The sequence below is a fragment of the Bombus fervidus genome, chromosome 9 (genome assembly GCF_041682495.2).
Source record: "Bombus fervidus isolate BK054 chromosome 9, iyBomFerv1, whole genome shotgun sequence".
NCBI lineage: Eukaryota > Metazoa > Arthropoda > Insecta > Hymenoptera > Apidae > Bombus > Bombus fervidus.
This window is the reverse complement of record NC_091525.1, coordinates 3,516,177-3,531,320: the sequence shown is the minus strand read 5'-3', so window position 1 is coordinate 3,531,320 and position 15,144 is coordinate 3,516,177.

The window sequence follows — 15,144 nt, the reverse complement described above, 5'->3', positions numbered from 1 at the left end:
CAAAATTTCACGAACGATCGGGTTTTGCGTGCGCCTGGGCTTGTTTCCACTCTGAAACGGTGGTGCACTACATTCGGCGTGTAAAATGGAGTAAAATGAGCGTTTAAACGACGAAATATCTCCAACGGGAAGGAAATTACAGTCGATTTTCGTCAAAATTTCACGAACGATCGGGTTTTGCGAGCGCCTGGGCTTGTTTCCACTCTGAAACGGTGGTGCACTACATTCGGCGTGTAAAATGGAGTAAAATGAGCGTTTAAACGACGAAATATCTCCAATGGGAAGGAATTTCAGTCCATTTTCGTCAAAATTTTACGAACGATCGGGTTTTGCGAGCGCCTGGGCTTGTTTCCACTCTGAAACGGTGGTGCACTACATTCGGCGTGTAAAATGGAGTAAAATGAGCGTTTAAACGACGAAATATCTCCAACGGGAAGGAAATTACAGTCGATTTTCGTCAAAATTTCACGAACGATCGGGTTTTGCGAGCGCCTGGGCTTGTTTCCACTCTGAAACGGTGGTGCACTACATTCGGCGTGTAAAATGGAGTAAAATGAGCGTTTAAACGACGAAATATCTCCAATGGGAAGGAATTTCAGTCCATTTTCGTCAAAATTTTACGAACGATCGGGTTTTGCGAGCGCCTGGGCTTGTTTCCACTCTGAAACGGTGGTGCACTACATTCGGCGTGTAAAATGGAGTAAAATGAGCGTTTAAACGACGAAATATCTCCAATGGGAAGGAATTTCGGTCGATTTTCGTCAAAATTTCACGAACGAACGGGTTTTGCGTGCGCCTGGGCTTGTTTCCACTCTGAAACGGTGGTGCACTACATTCGGCGTGTAAAATGGAGTAAAATGAGCGTTTAAACGACGAAATATCTCCAATGGGAAGGAATTTCGGTCGATTTTCGTCAAAATTTCACGAACGATCGGGTTTTGCGAGCGCCTGGGCTTGTTTCCACTCTGAAACGGTGGTGCACTACATTCGGCGTGTAAAATGGAGTAAAATGAGCGTTTAAACGACGAAATATCTCCAATGGGAAGGAAATTACAGTCGATTTTCGTCAAAATTTCACGAACGATCGGGTTTTGCGTGCGCCTGGGCTTGTTTCCACTCTGAAACGGTGGTGCACTACATTCGGCGTGTAAAATGGAGTAAAATGAGCGTTTAAACGACGAAATATCTCCAATGGGAAGGAATTTCAGTCCATTTTCGTCAAAATTTCACGAACGATCGGGTTTTGCGAGCGCCTGGGCTTGTTTCCACTCTGAAACGGTGGTGCACTACATTCGGCGTGTAAAATGGAGTAAAATGAGCGTTTAAACGACGAAATATCTCCAATGGGAAGGAATTTCGGTCGATTTTCGTCAAAATTTCACGAACGATCGGGTTTTGCGAGCGCCTGGGCTTGTTTCCACTCTGAAACGGTGGTGCACTACATTCGGCGTGTAAAATGGAGTAAAATGAGCGTTTAAACGACGAAATATCTCCAACGGGAAGGAAATTACAGTCGATTTTCGTCAAAATTTTACGAACGATCGGGTTTTGCGAGCGCCTGGGCTTGATTCCACTCTGAAACGGTGGTGCACTACATTCGGCGTGTAAAATGGAGTAAAATGAGCGTTTAAACGACGAAATATCTCCAATGGGAGGGAATTTCGGTCGATTTTCGTCAAAATTTCACGAACGATCGGGTTTTGCGTGCGCCTGGGCTTGTTTCCACTCTGAAACGGTGGTGCACTACATTCGGCGTGTAAAATGGAGTAAAATGAGCGTTTAAACGACGAAATATCTCCAACGGGAAGGAAATTACAGTCGATTTTCGTCAAAATTTTACGAACGATCGGGTTTTGCGAGCGCCTGGGCTTGATTCCACTCTGAAACGGTGGTGCACTACATTCGGCGTGTAAAATGGAGTAAAATGAGCGTTTAAACGACGAAATATCTCCAATGGGAAGGAATTTCAGTCCATTTTCGTCAAAATTTCACGAACGATCGGGTTTTGCGAGCGCGTGGGCTTGCTTCCAGTCTGAAACGGTGGTGCACTACATTCGGCGTGTAAAATGGAGTAAAATGAGCGTTTAAACGACGAAATATCTCCAACGGGAAGGAAATTACAGTCGATTTTCGTCAAAATTTCACGAACGATCGGGTTTTGCGTGCGCCTGGGCTTGTTGCCACTCTGAAACAGTGGTGCACTACATTCGGCGTGTAAAATGGAGTAAAATGAGCGTTTAAACGACGAAATATCTCCAACGGGAAGGAAATTACAGTCGATTTTCGTCAAAATTTCACGAACGATCGGGTTTTGCGTGCGCCTGGGCTTGTTGCCACTCTGAAACGGTGGTGCACTACATTCGGCGTGTAAAATGGAGTAAAATGAGCGTTTAAACGACGAAATATCTCCAATGGGAAGGAATTTCAGTCCATTTTCGTCAAAATTTTACGAACGATCGGGTTTTGCGAGCGCCTGGGCTTGTTTCCACTCTGAAACGGTGGTGCACTACATTCGGCGTGTAAAATGGAGTAAAATGAGCGTTTAAACGACGAAATATCTCCAACGGGAAGGAAATTACAGTCGATTTTCGTCAAAAATTTACGAACGATCAGGTTTTGCGAGCGCCGGGGCTTGTTTCCACTCTGAAACGGTGGTGCACTACATTCGGCGTGTAAAATGGAGTAAAATGAGCGTTTAAACGACGAAATATCTCCAATGGGAAGGAAATTACAGTCGATTTTCGTCAATATTTCACGAACGATCGGGTTTTGCGTGCGCCTGGGCTTGTTTCCACTCTGAAACGGTGGTGCACTACATTCGGCGTGTAAAATGGAGTAAAATGAGCGTTTAAACGACGAAATATCTCCAATGGGAAGGAATTTCGGTCGATTTTCGTCAAAATTTCACGAACGATCGGGTTTTGCGTGCGCCTGGGCTTGTTTCCACTCTGAAACGGTGGTGCACTACATTCGGCGTGTAAAATGGAGTAAAATGAGCGTTTAAACGACGAAATATCTCCAACGGGAAGGAAATTACAGTCGATTTTCGTCAAAATTTCACGAACGATCGGGTTTTGCGTGCGCCTGGGCTTGTTGCCACTCTGAAACAGTGGTGCACTACATTCGGCGTGTAAAATGGAGTAAAATGAGCGTTTAAACGACGAAATATCTCCAACGGGAAGGAAATTACAGTCGATTTTCGTCAAAATTTCACGAACGATCGGGTTTTGCGTGCGCCTGGGCTTGTTGCCACTCTGAAACGGTGGTGCACTACATTCGGCGTGTAAAATGGAGTAAAATGAGCGTTTAAACGACGAAATATCTCCAATGGGAAGGAAATTACAGTCGATTTTCGTCAAAATTTCACGAACGATCGGGTTTTGCGAGCGCCTGGGCTTGTTTCCACTCTGAAACGGTGGTGCACTACATTCGGCGTGTAAAATGGAGTAAAATGAGCGTTTAAACGACGAAATATCTCCAATGGGAAGGAATTTCGGTCGATTTTCGTCAAAATTTCACGAACGATCGGGTTTTGCGTGCGCCTGGGCTTGTTTCCACTCTGAAACGGTGGTGCACTACATTCGGCGTGTAAAATGGAGTAAAATGAGCGTTTAAACGACGAAATATCTCCAACGGGAAGGAAATTACAGTCGATTTTCGTCAAAATTTTACGAACGATCGGGTTTTGCGAGCGCCTGGGCTTGATTCCACTCTGAAACGGTGGTGCACTACATTCGGCGTGTAAAATGGAGTAAAATGAGCGTTTAAACGACGAAATATCTCCAATGGGAAGGAATTTCAGTCCATTTTCGTCAAAATTTCACGAACGATCGGGTTTTGCGAGCGCGTGGGCTTGCTTCCAGTCTGAAACGGTGGTGCACTACATTCGGCGTGTAAAATGGAGTAAAATGAGCGTTTAAACAACGAAATATCTCCAACGGGAAGGAAATTACAGTCGATTTTCGTCAAAATTTCACGAACGATCGGGTTTTGCGTGCGCCTGGGCTTGTTGCCACTCTGAAACAGTGGTGCACTACATTCGGCGTGTAAAATGGAGTAAAATGAGCGTTTAAACGACGAAATATCTCCAACGGGAAGGAAATTACAGTCGATTTTCGTCAAAATTTCACGAACGATCGGGTTTTGCGTGCGCCTGGGCTTGTTGCCACTCTGAAACGGTGGTGCACTACATTCGGCGTGTAAAATGGAGTAAAATGAGCGTTTAAACGACGAAATATCTCCAATGGGAAGGAATTTCGGTCGATTTTCGTCAAAATTTCACGAACGATCGGGTTTTGCGAGCGCCTGGGCTTGTTTCCACTCTGAAACGGTGGTGCACTACATTCGGCGTGTAAAATGGAGTAAAATGAGCGTTTAAACGACGAAATATCTCCAACGGGAAGGAAATTACAGTCGATTTTCGTCAAAATTTCACGAACGATCGGGTTTTGCGTGCGCCTGGGCTTGTTGCCACTCTGAAACGGTGGTGCACTACATTCGGCATGTAAAATGGAGTTAAATGAGCGTTTAAACGACGAAATATCTCCAATGGGAAGGAATTTCGGTCGATTTTCGTCAAAATTTCACGAACGATCGGGTTTTGCGTGCGCCTGGGCTTGTTTCCACTCTGAAACGGTGGTGCACTACATTCGGCGTGTAAAATGGAGTAAAATGAGCGTTTAAACGACGAAATATCTCCAACGGGAAGGAAATTACAGTCGATTTTCGTCAAAATTTCACGAACGATCGGGTTTTGCGAGCGCCTGGGCTTGTTTCCACTCTGAAACGGTGGTGCACTACATTCGGCGTGTAAAATGGAGTAAAATGAGCGTTTAAACGACGAAATATCTCCAACGGGAAGGAAATTACAGTCGATTTTCGTCAAAATTTCACGAACGATCGGGTTTTGCGTGCGCCTGGGCTTGTTGCCACTCTGAAACGGTGGTGCACTACATTCGGCATGTAAAATGGAGTTAAATGAGCGTTTAAACGACGAAATATCTCCAATGGGAAGGAATTTCGGTCGATTTTCGTCAAAATTTCACGAACGATCGGGTTTTGCGTGCGCCTGGGCTTGTTTCCACTCTGAAACGGTGGTGCACTACATTCGGCGTGTAAAATGGAGTAAAATGAGCGTTTAAACGACGAAATATCTCCAACGGGAAGGAAATTACAGTCGATTTTCGTCAAAATTTTACGAACGATCGGGTTTTGCGAGCGCCTGGGCTTGATTCCACTCTGAAACGGTGGTGCACTACATTCGGCGTGTAAAATGGAGTAAAATGAGCGTTTAAACGACGAAATATCTCCAATGGGAAGGAATTTCAGTCCATTTTCGTCAAAATTTCACGAACGATCGGGTTTTGCGAGCGCGTGGGCTTGCTTCCAGTCTGAAACGGTGGTGCACTACATTCGGCGTGTAAAATGGAGTAAAATGAGCGTTTAAACGACGAAATATCTCCAATGGGAAGGAATTTCAGTCCATTTTCGTCAAAATTTCACGAACGATCGGGTTTTGCGAGCGCGTGGGCTTGCTTCCAGTCTGAAACGGTGGTGCACTACATTCGGCGTGTAAAATGGAGTAAAATGAGCGTTTAAACGACGAAATATCTCCAACGGGAAGGAAATTACAGTCGATTTTCGTCAAAATTTCACGAACGATCGGGTTTTGCGTGCGCCTGGGCTTGTTGCCACTCTGAAACAGTGGTGCACTACATTCGGCGTGTAAAATGGAGTAAAATGAGCGTTTAAACGACGAAATATCTCCAACGGGAAGGAAATTACAGTCGATTTTCGTCAAAATTTCACGAACGATCGGGTTTTGCGTGCGCCTGGGCTTGTTGCCACTCTGAAACGGTGGTGCACTACATTCGGCATGTAAAATGGAGTTAAATGAGCGTTTAAACGACGAAATATCTCCAATGGGAAGGAATTTCGGTCGATTTTCGTCAAAATTTCACGAACGATCGGGTTTTGCGTGCGCCTGGGCTTGTTTCCACTCTGAAACGGTGGTGCACTACATTCGGCGTGTAAAATGGAGTAAAATGAGCGTTTAAACGACGAAATATCTCCAACGGGAAGGAAATTACAGTCGATTTTCGTCAAAATTTCACGAACGATCGGGTTTTGCGAGCGCCTGGGCTTGTTTCCACTCTGAAACGGTGGTGCACTACATTCGGCGTGTAAAATGGAGTAAAATGAGCGTTTAAACGACGAAATATCTCCAACGGGAAGGAAATTACAGTCGATTTTCGTCAAAATTTCACGAACGATCGGGTTTTGCGTGCGCCTGGGCTTGTTGCCACTCTGAAACGGTGGTGCACTACATTCGGCATGTAAAATGGAGTTAAATGAGCGTTTAAACGACGAAATATCTCCAATGGGAAGGAATTTCGGTCGATTTTCGTCAAAATTTCACGAACGATCGGGTTTTGCGTGCGCCTGGGCTTGTTTCCACTCTGAAACGGTGGTGCACTACATTCGGCGTGTAAAATGGAGTCAAATGAGCGTTTAAACGACGAAATATCTCCAACGGGAAGGAAATTACAGTCGATTTTCGTCAAAATTTTACGAACGATCGGGTTTTGCGAGCGCCTGGGCTTGATTCCACTCTGAAACGGTGGTGCACTACATTCGGCGTGTAAAATGGAGTAAAATGAGCGTTTAAACGACGAAATATCTCCAATGGGAAGGAATTTCAGTCCATTTTCGTCAAAATTTCACGAACGATCGGGTTTTGCGAGCGCGTGGGCTTGCTTCCAGTCTGAAACGGTGGTGCACTACATTCGGCGTGTAAAATGGAGTAAAATGAGCGTTTAAACGACGAAATATCTCCAACGGGAAGGAAATTACAGTCGATTTTCGTCAAAATTTTACGAACGATCGGGTTTTGCGAGCGCCTGGGCTTGTTTCCACTCTGAAACGATGGTGCACTACATTCGGCGTGTAAAATGGAGTAAAATGAGCGTTAGACGACGAAATATCTCCAATGGGAAGGAATTTCGGTCGATTTTCGTCAAAATTTCACGAACGATCGGGTTTTGCGTGCGCCTGGGCTTGTTTCCACTCTGAAACGGTGGTGCACTACATTCGGCGTGTAAAATGGAGTAAAATGAGCGTTTAAACGACGAAATATCTCCAATGGGAAGGAAATTACAGTCGATTTTCGTCAAAATTTCACGAACGATCGGGTTTTGCGTGCGCCTGGGCTTGTTTCCACTCTGAAACGGTGGTGCACTACATTCGGCGTGTAAAATGGAGTAAAATGAGCGTTTAAACGACGAAATATCTCCAATGGGAAGGAATTTCAGTCCATTTTCGTCAAAATTTCACGAACGATCGGGTTTTGCGAGCGCCTGGGCTTGTTTCCACTCTGAAACGGTGGTGCACTACATTCGGCGTGTAAAATGGAGTAAAATGAGCGTTTCAACGACGAAATATCGCCAACGGGAAGGAAATTACAGTCGATTTTCGTCAAAATTTCACGAACGATCGGGTTTTGCGAGCGCCTGGGCTTGATTCCACTCTGAAACGGTGGTGCACTACATTCGGCGTGTAAAATGGAGTAAAATGAGCGTTTAAACGACGAAATATCTCCAATGGGAAGGAATTTCAGTCCATTTTCGTCAAAATTTCACGAACGATCGGGTTTTGCGAGCGCGTGGGCTTGCTTCCAGTCTGAAACGGTGGTGCACTACATTCGGCGTGTAAAATGGAGTAAAATGAGCGTTTAAACGACGAAATATCTCCAACGGGAAGGAAATTACAGTCGATTTTCGTCAAAATTTCACGAACGATCGGGTTTTGCGTGCGCCTGGGCTTGTTGCCACTCTGAAACAGTGGTGCACTACATTCGGCGTGTAAAATGGAGTAAAATGAGCGTTTAAACGACGAAATATCTCCAACGGGAAGGAAATTACAGTCGATTTTCGTCAAAATTTCACGAACGATCGGGTTTTGCGTGCGCCTGGGCTTGTTGCCACTCTGAAACGGTGGTGCACTACATTCGGCGTGTAAAATGGAGTAAAATGAGCGTTTAAACGACGAAATATCTCCAATGGGAAGGAATTTCAGTCCATTTTCGTCAAAATTTTACGAACGATCGGGTTTTGCGAGCGCCTGGGCTTGTTTCCACTCTGAAACGGTGGTGCACTACATTCGGCGTGTAAAATGGAGTAAAATGAGCGTTTAAACGACGAAATATCTCCAACGGGAAGGAAATTACAGTCGATTTTCGTCAAAATTTCACGAACGATCGGGTTTTGCGTGCGCCGGGGCTTGTTGCCACTCTGAAACGGTGGTGCACTACATTCGGCATGTAAAATGGAGTTAAATGAGCGTTTAAACGACGAAATATCTCCAATGGGAAGGAATTTCGGTCGATTTTCGTCAAAATTTCACGAACGATCGGGTTTTGCGTGCGCCTGGGCTTGTTTCCACTCTGAAACGGTGGTGCACTACATTCGGCGTGTAAAATGGAGTAAAATGAGCGTTTAAACGACGAAATATCTCCAACGGGAAGGAAATTACAGTCGATTTTCGTCAAAATTTTACGAACGATCGGGTTTTGCGAGCGCCTGGGTTTGATTCCACTCTGAAACGGTGGTGCACTACATTCGGCGTGTAAAATGGAGTAAAATGAGCGTTTAAACGACGAAATATCTCCAATGGGAAGGAATTTCGGTCGATTTTCGTCAAAATTTCACGAACGATCGGGTTTTGCGTGCGCCTGGGCTTGTTTCCACTCTGAAACGGTGGTGCACTACATTCGGCGTGTAAAATGGAGTAAAATGAGCGTTTAAACGACGAAATATCTCCAATGGGAAGGAAATTACAGTCGATTTTCGTCAAAATTTCACGAACGATCGGGTTTTGCGTGCGCCTGGGCTTGTTTCCACTCTGAAACGGTGGTGCACTACATTCGGCGTGTAAAATGGAGTAAAATGAGCGTTTAAACGACGAAATATCTCCAATGGGAAGGAATTTCGGTCGATTTTCGTCAAAATTTCACGAACGATCGGGTTTTGCGTGCGCCTGGGCTTGTTTCCACTCTGAAACGGTGGTGCACTACATTCGGCGTGTAAAATGGAGTAAAATGAGCGTTTAAACGACGAAATATCTCCAATGGGAAGGAATTTCAGTCCATTTTCGTCAAAATTTCACGAACGATCGGGTTTTGCGAGCGCCTGGGCTTGTTTCCACTCTGAAACGGTGGTGCACTACATTCGGCGTGTAAAATGGAGTAAAATGAGCGTTTAAACGACGAAATATCGCCAACGGGAAGGAAATTACAGTCGATTTTCGTCAAAATTTCACGAACGATCGGGTTTTGCGAGCGCCTGGGCTTGATTCCACTCTGAAACGGTGGTGCACTACATTCGGGGTGTAAAATGGAGTAAAATGAGCGTTTAAACGACGAAATATCTCAAACGGGAAGGAAATTACAGTCGATTTTCGTCAAAATTTCACGAACGATCGGGTTTTGCGTGCGCCTGGGCTTGTTGCCACTCTGAAGCGGTGGTGCACTACATTCGGCGTGTAAAATGGAGTAAAATGAGCGTTTAAACGACGAAATATCTCCAACGGGAAGGAAATTACAGTCGATTTTCGTCAAAATTTTACGAACGATCGGGTTTTGCGAGCGCCTGGGCTTGATTCCACTCTGAAACGGTGGTGCACTACATTCGGCGTGTAAAATGGAGTAAAATGAGCGTTAAAACGACGAAATATCTCCAATGGGAAGGAATTTCAGTCCATTTTCGTCAAAATTTCACGAACGATCGGGTTTTGCGAGCGCGTGGGCTTGTTTCCAGTCTGAAACGGTGGTGCACTACATTCGGCGTGAAAAATGGAGTAAAATGAGCGTTTAAACGACGAAATATCTCCAATGGGAAGGAATTTCGGTCGATTTTCGTCAAAATTTCACGAACGATCGGGTTTTGCGAGCGCCTGGGCTTGTTTCCACTCTGAAACGGTGGTGCACTACATTCGGCGTGTAAAATGGTATAAAATGAGCGTTTAAACGACGAAATATCTCCAACGGGAAGGAAATTACAGTCGATTTTCGTCAAAATTTTACGAACGATCGGGTTTTGCGAGCGCCTGGGCTTGATTCCACTCTGAAACGGTGGTGCACTACATTCGGCGTGTAAAATGGAGTAAAATGAGCGTTTAAACGACGAAATATCTCCAATGGGAAGGAATTTCGGTCGATTTTCGTCAAAATTTCACGAACGATCGGGTTTTGCGTGCGCCTGGGCTTGTTTCCACTCTGAAACGGTGGTGCACTACATTCGGCGTGTAAAATGGAGTAAAATGAGCGTTTAAACGACGAAATATCTCCAATGGGAAGGAATTTCAGTCCATTTTCGTCAAAATTTCACGAACGATCGGGTTTTGCGAGCGCCTGGGCTTGTTTCCACTCTGAAACGGTGGTGCACTACATTCGGCGTGTAAAATGGAGTAAAATGAGCGTTTAAACGACGAAATATCTCCAACGGGAAGGAAATTACAGTCGATTTTCGTCAAAATTTTACGAACGATCGGGTTTTGCGAGCGCCTGGGCTTGTTTCCACTCTGAAACGGTGGTGCACTACATTCGGCGTGTAAAATGGAGTGAAATGAGCGTTTAAACGACGAAATATCTCCAATGGGAAGGAAATTACAGTCGATTTTCGTCAAAATTTTACGAACGATCGGGTTTTGCGAGCGCCTGGGCTTGTTTCCATTCTGAAACGGTGGTGCACTACATTCGGCGTGTAAAATGGAGTAAAATGAGCGTTTAAACGACGAAATATCTCCAATGGGAAGGAATTTCGGTCGATTTTCGTCAAAATTTCACGAACGATCGGGTTTTGCGTGCGCCTGGGCTTGTTTCCACTCTGAAACGGTGGTGCACTACATTCGGCGTGTAAAATGGAGTAAAATGAGCGTTTAAACGACGAAATATCTCCAATGGGAAGGAATTTCGGTCGATTTTCGTCAAAATTTCACGAACGATCGGGTTTTGCGTGCGCCTGGGCTTGTTTCCACTCTGAAACGGTGGTGCACTACATTCGGCGTGTAAAATGGAGTAAAATGAGCGTTTAAACGACGAAATATCTCCAACGGGAAGGAAATTACAGTCGATTTTCGTCAAAATTTCACGAACGATCGGGTTTTGCGTGCGCCTGGGCTTGTTGCCACTCTGAAACGGTGGTGCACTACATTCGGCGTGTAAAATGGAGTAAAATGAGCGTTTAAACGACGAAATATCTCCAATGGGAAGGAATTTCAGTCCATTTTCGTCAAAATTTTACGAACGATCGGGTTTTGCGAGCGCATGGGCTTGATTCCACTCTGAAACGGTGGTGCACTACATTCGGCGTGTAAAATGGAGTAAAATGAGCTTTTAAACGACGAAATATCTCCAATGGGAAGGAATTTCAGTCCATTTTCGTCAAAATTTCACGAACGATCGGGTTTTGCGAGCGCCTGGGCTTGTTTCCACTCTGAAACGGTGGTGCACTACATTCGGCGTGTAAAATGAAGTAAAATGAGCGTTTAAACGACGAAATATCTCCAATGGGAAGGAATTTCGGTCGATTTTCGTCAAAATTTCACGAACGATCGGGTTTTGCGTGCGCCTGGGCTTGTTTCCACTCTGTAACGGTGGTGCACTACATTCGGCGTGTAAAATGGAGTAAAATGAGCGTTTAAACGACGAAATATCTCCAACGGGAAGGAAATTACAGTCGATTTTCGTCAAAATTTCACGAACGATCGGGTTTTGCGTGCGCCTGGGCTTGTTGCCACTCTGAAACGGTGGTGCACTACATTCGGCGTGTAAAATGGAGTAAAATGAGCGTTTAAACGACGAAATATCTCCAATGGGAAGGAATTTCAGTCCATTTTCGTCAAAATTTTACGAACTATCGGGTTTTGCGAGCGCCTGGGCTTGATTCCACTCTGAAACGGTGGTGCACTACATTCGGCGTGTAAAATGGAGTAAAATGAGCTTTTAAACGACGAAATATCTCCAATGGGAAGGAATTTCAGTCCATTTTCGTCAAAATTTCACGAACGATCGGGTTTTGCGAGCGCCTGGGCTTGTTTCCACTCTGAAACGGTGGTGCACTACATTCGGCGTGTAAAATGGAGTAAAATGAGCGTTTAAACGACGAAATATCTCCAATGGGAAGGAATTTCGGTCGATTTTCGTCAAAATTTCACGAACGATCGGGTTTTGCGTGCGCCTGGGCTTGTTTCCACTCTGAAACGGTGGTGCACTACATTCGGCGTGTAAAATGGAGTAAAATGAGCGTTTAAACGACGAAATATCTCCAACGGGAAGGAAATTACAGTCGATTTTCGTCAAAATTTTACGAACGATCGGGTTTTGCGAGCGCCTGGGCTTGATTCCACTCTGAAACGGTGGTGCACTACATTCGGCGTGTAAAATGGAGTAAAATGAGCGTTTAAACGACGAAATATCTCCAACGGGAAGGAAATTACAGTCGATTTTCGTCAAAATTTCACGAACGATCGGGTTTTGCGAGCGCCTGGGCTTGATTCCACTCTGAAACGGTGGTGCACTACATTCGGCGTGTAAAATGAAGTAAAATGAGCGTTTAAACGACGAAATATCTCCAATGGGAAGGAATTTCGGTCGATTTTCGTCAAAATTTCACGAACGATCGGGTTTTGCGTGCGCCTGGGCTTGTTTCCACTCTGTAACGGTGGTGCACTACATTCGGCGTGTAAAATGGAGTAAAATGAGCGTTTAAACGACGAAATATCTCCAACGGGAAGGAAATTACAGTCGATTTTCGTCAAAATTTCACGAACGATCGGGTTTTGCGTGCGCCTGGGCTTGTTGCCACTCTGAAACGGTGGTGCACTACATTCGGCGTGTAAAATGGAGTAAAATGAGCGTTTAAACGACGAAATATCTCCAATGGGAAGGAATTTCAGTCCATTTTCGTCAAAATTTTACGAACGATCGGGTTTTGCGAGCGCCTGGGCTTGATTCCACTCTGAAACGGTGGTGCACTACATTCGGCGTGTAAAATGGAGTAAAATGAGCTTTTAAACGACGAAATATCTCCAATGGGAAGGAATTTCAGTCCATTTTCGTCAAAATTTCACGAACGATCGGGTTTTGCGAGCGCCTGGGCTTGTTTCCACTCTGAAACGGTGGTGCACTACATTCGGCGTGTAAAATGGAGTAAAATGAGCGTTTAAACGACGAAATATCTCCAATGGGAAGGAATTTCGGTCGATTTTCGTCAAAATTTCACGAACGATCGGGTTTTGCGTGCGCCTGGGCTTGTTTCCACTCTGAAACGGTGGTGCACTACATTCGGCGTGTAAAATGGAGTAAAATGAGCGTTTAAACGACGAAATATCTCCAATGGGAAGGAATTTCGGTCGATTTTCGTCAAAATTTCACGAACGATCGGGTTTTGCGTGCGCCTGGGCTTGTTTCCACTCTGAAACGGTGGTGCACTACATTCGGCGTGTAAAATGGAGTAAAATGAGCGTTTAAACGACGAAATATCTCCAACGGGAAGGAAATTACAGTCGATTTTCGTCAAAATTTCACGAACGATCGGGTTTTGCGTGCGCCTGGGCTTGTTGCCACTCTGAAACGGTGGTGCACTACATTCGGCGTGTAAAATGGAGTAAAATGAGCTTTTAAACGACGAAATATCTCCACTGGGAAGGAATTTCAGTCCATTTTCGTCAAAATTTCACGAACGATCGGGTTTTGCGAGCGCCTGGGCTTGTTTCCACTCTGAAACGGTGGTGCACTACATTCGGCGTGTAAAATGGAGTAAAATGAGCGTTTAAACGACGAAATATCTCCAATGGGAAGGAATTTCGGTCGATTTTCGTCAAAATTTCACGAACGATCGGGTTTTGCGTGCGCCTGGGCTTGTTTCCACTCTGTAACGGTGGTGCACTACATTCGGCGTGTAAAATGGAGTAAAATGAGCGTTTAAACGACGAAATATCTCCAACGGGAAGGAAATTACAGTCGATTTTCGTCAAAATTTCACGAACGATCGGGTTTTGCGTGCGCCTGGGCTTGTTGCCACTCTGAAACGGTGGTGCACTACATTCGGCGTGTAAAATGGAGTAAAATGAGCGTTTAAACGACGAAATATCTCCAATGGGAAGGAATTTCAGTCCATTTTCGTCAAAATTTTACGAACGATCGGGTTTTGCGAGCGCCTGGGCTTGATTCCACTCTGTAACGGTGGTGCACTACATTCGGCGTGTAAAATGGAGTAAAATGAGCGTTTAAACGACGAAATATCTCCACTGGGAAGGAAATTACAGTCGATTTTCGTCAAAATTTCACGAACGATCGGGTTTTGCGAGCGCCTGGGCTTGTTTCCACTCTGAAACGGTGGTGCACTACATTCGGCGTGTAAAATGGAGTAAAATGAGCGTTTAAACGACGAAATATCTCCAATGGGAAGGAATTTCAGTCCATTTTCGTCAAAATTTTACGAACGATCGGGTTTTGCGAGCGCCTGGGCTTGTTTCCACTCTGAAACGGTGGTGCACTACATTCGGCGTGTAAAATGGAGTAAAATGAGCGTTTAAACGACGAAATATCTCCAATGGGAAGGAATTTCGGTCGAATTTCGTCAAAATTTCACGAACGATCGGGTTTTGCGAGCGCCTGGGCTTGTTTCCACTCTGAAACGGTGGTGCACTACATTCGGCGTGTAAAATGGAGTAAAATGAGCGTTTAAACGACGAAATATCTCCAACGGGAAGGAAATTACAGTCGATTTTCGTCAAAATTTTACGAACGATCGGGTTTTGCGAGCGCCTGGGCTTGATTCCACTCTGAAACGGTGGTGCACTACATTCGGCGTGTAAAATGGAGTAAAATGAGCGTTTAAACGACGAAATATCTCCAACGGGAAGGAAATTACAGTCGATTTTCGTCAAAATTTCACGAACGATCGGGTTTTGCGAGCGCCTGGGCTTGATTCCACTCTGAAACGGTGGTGCACTACATTCGGCGTGTAAAATGAAGTAAAATGAGCGTTTAAACGACGAAATATCTCCAATGGGAAGGAATTTCGGTCGATTTTCGTCAAAATTTCACGAACGATCGGGTTTTGCGTGCGCCTGGGCTTGTTTCCA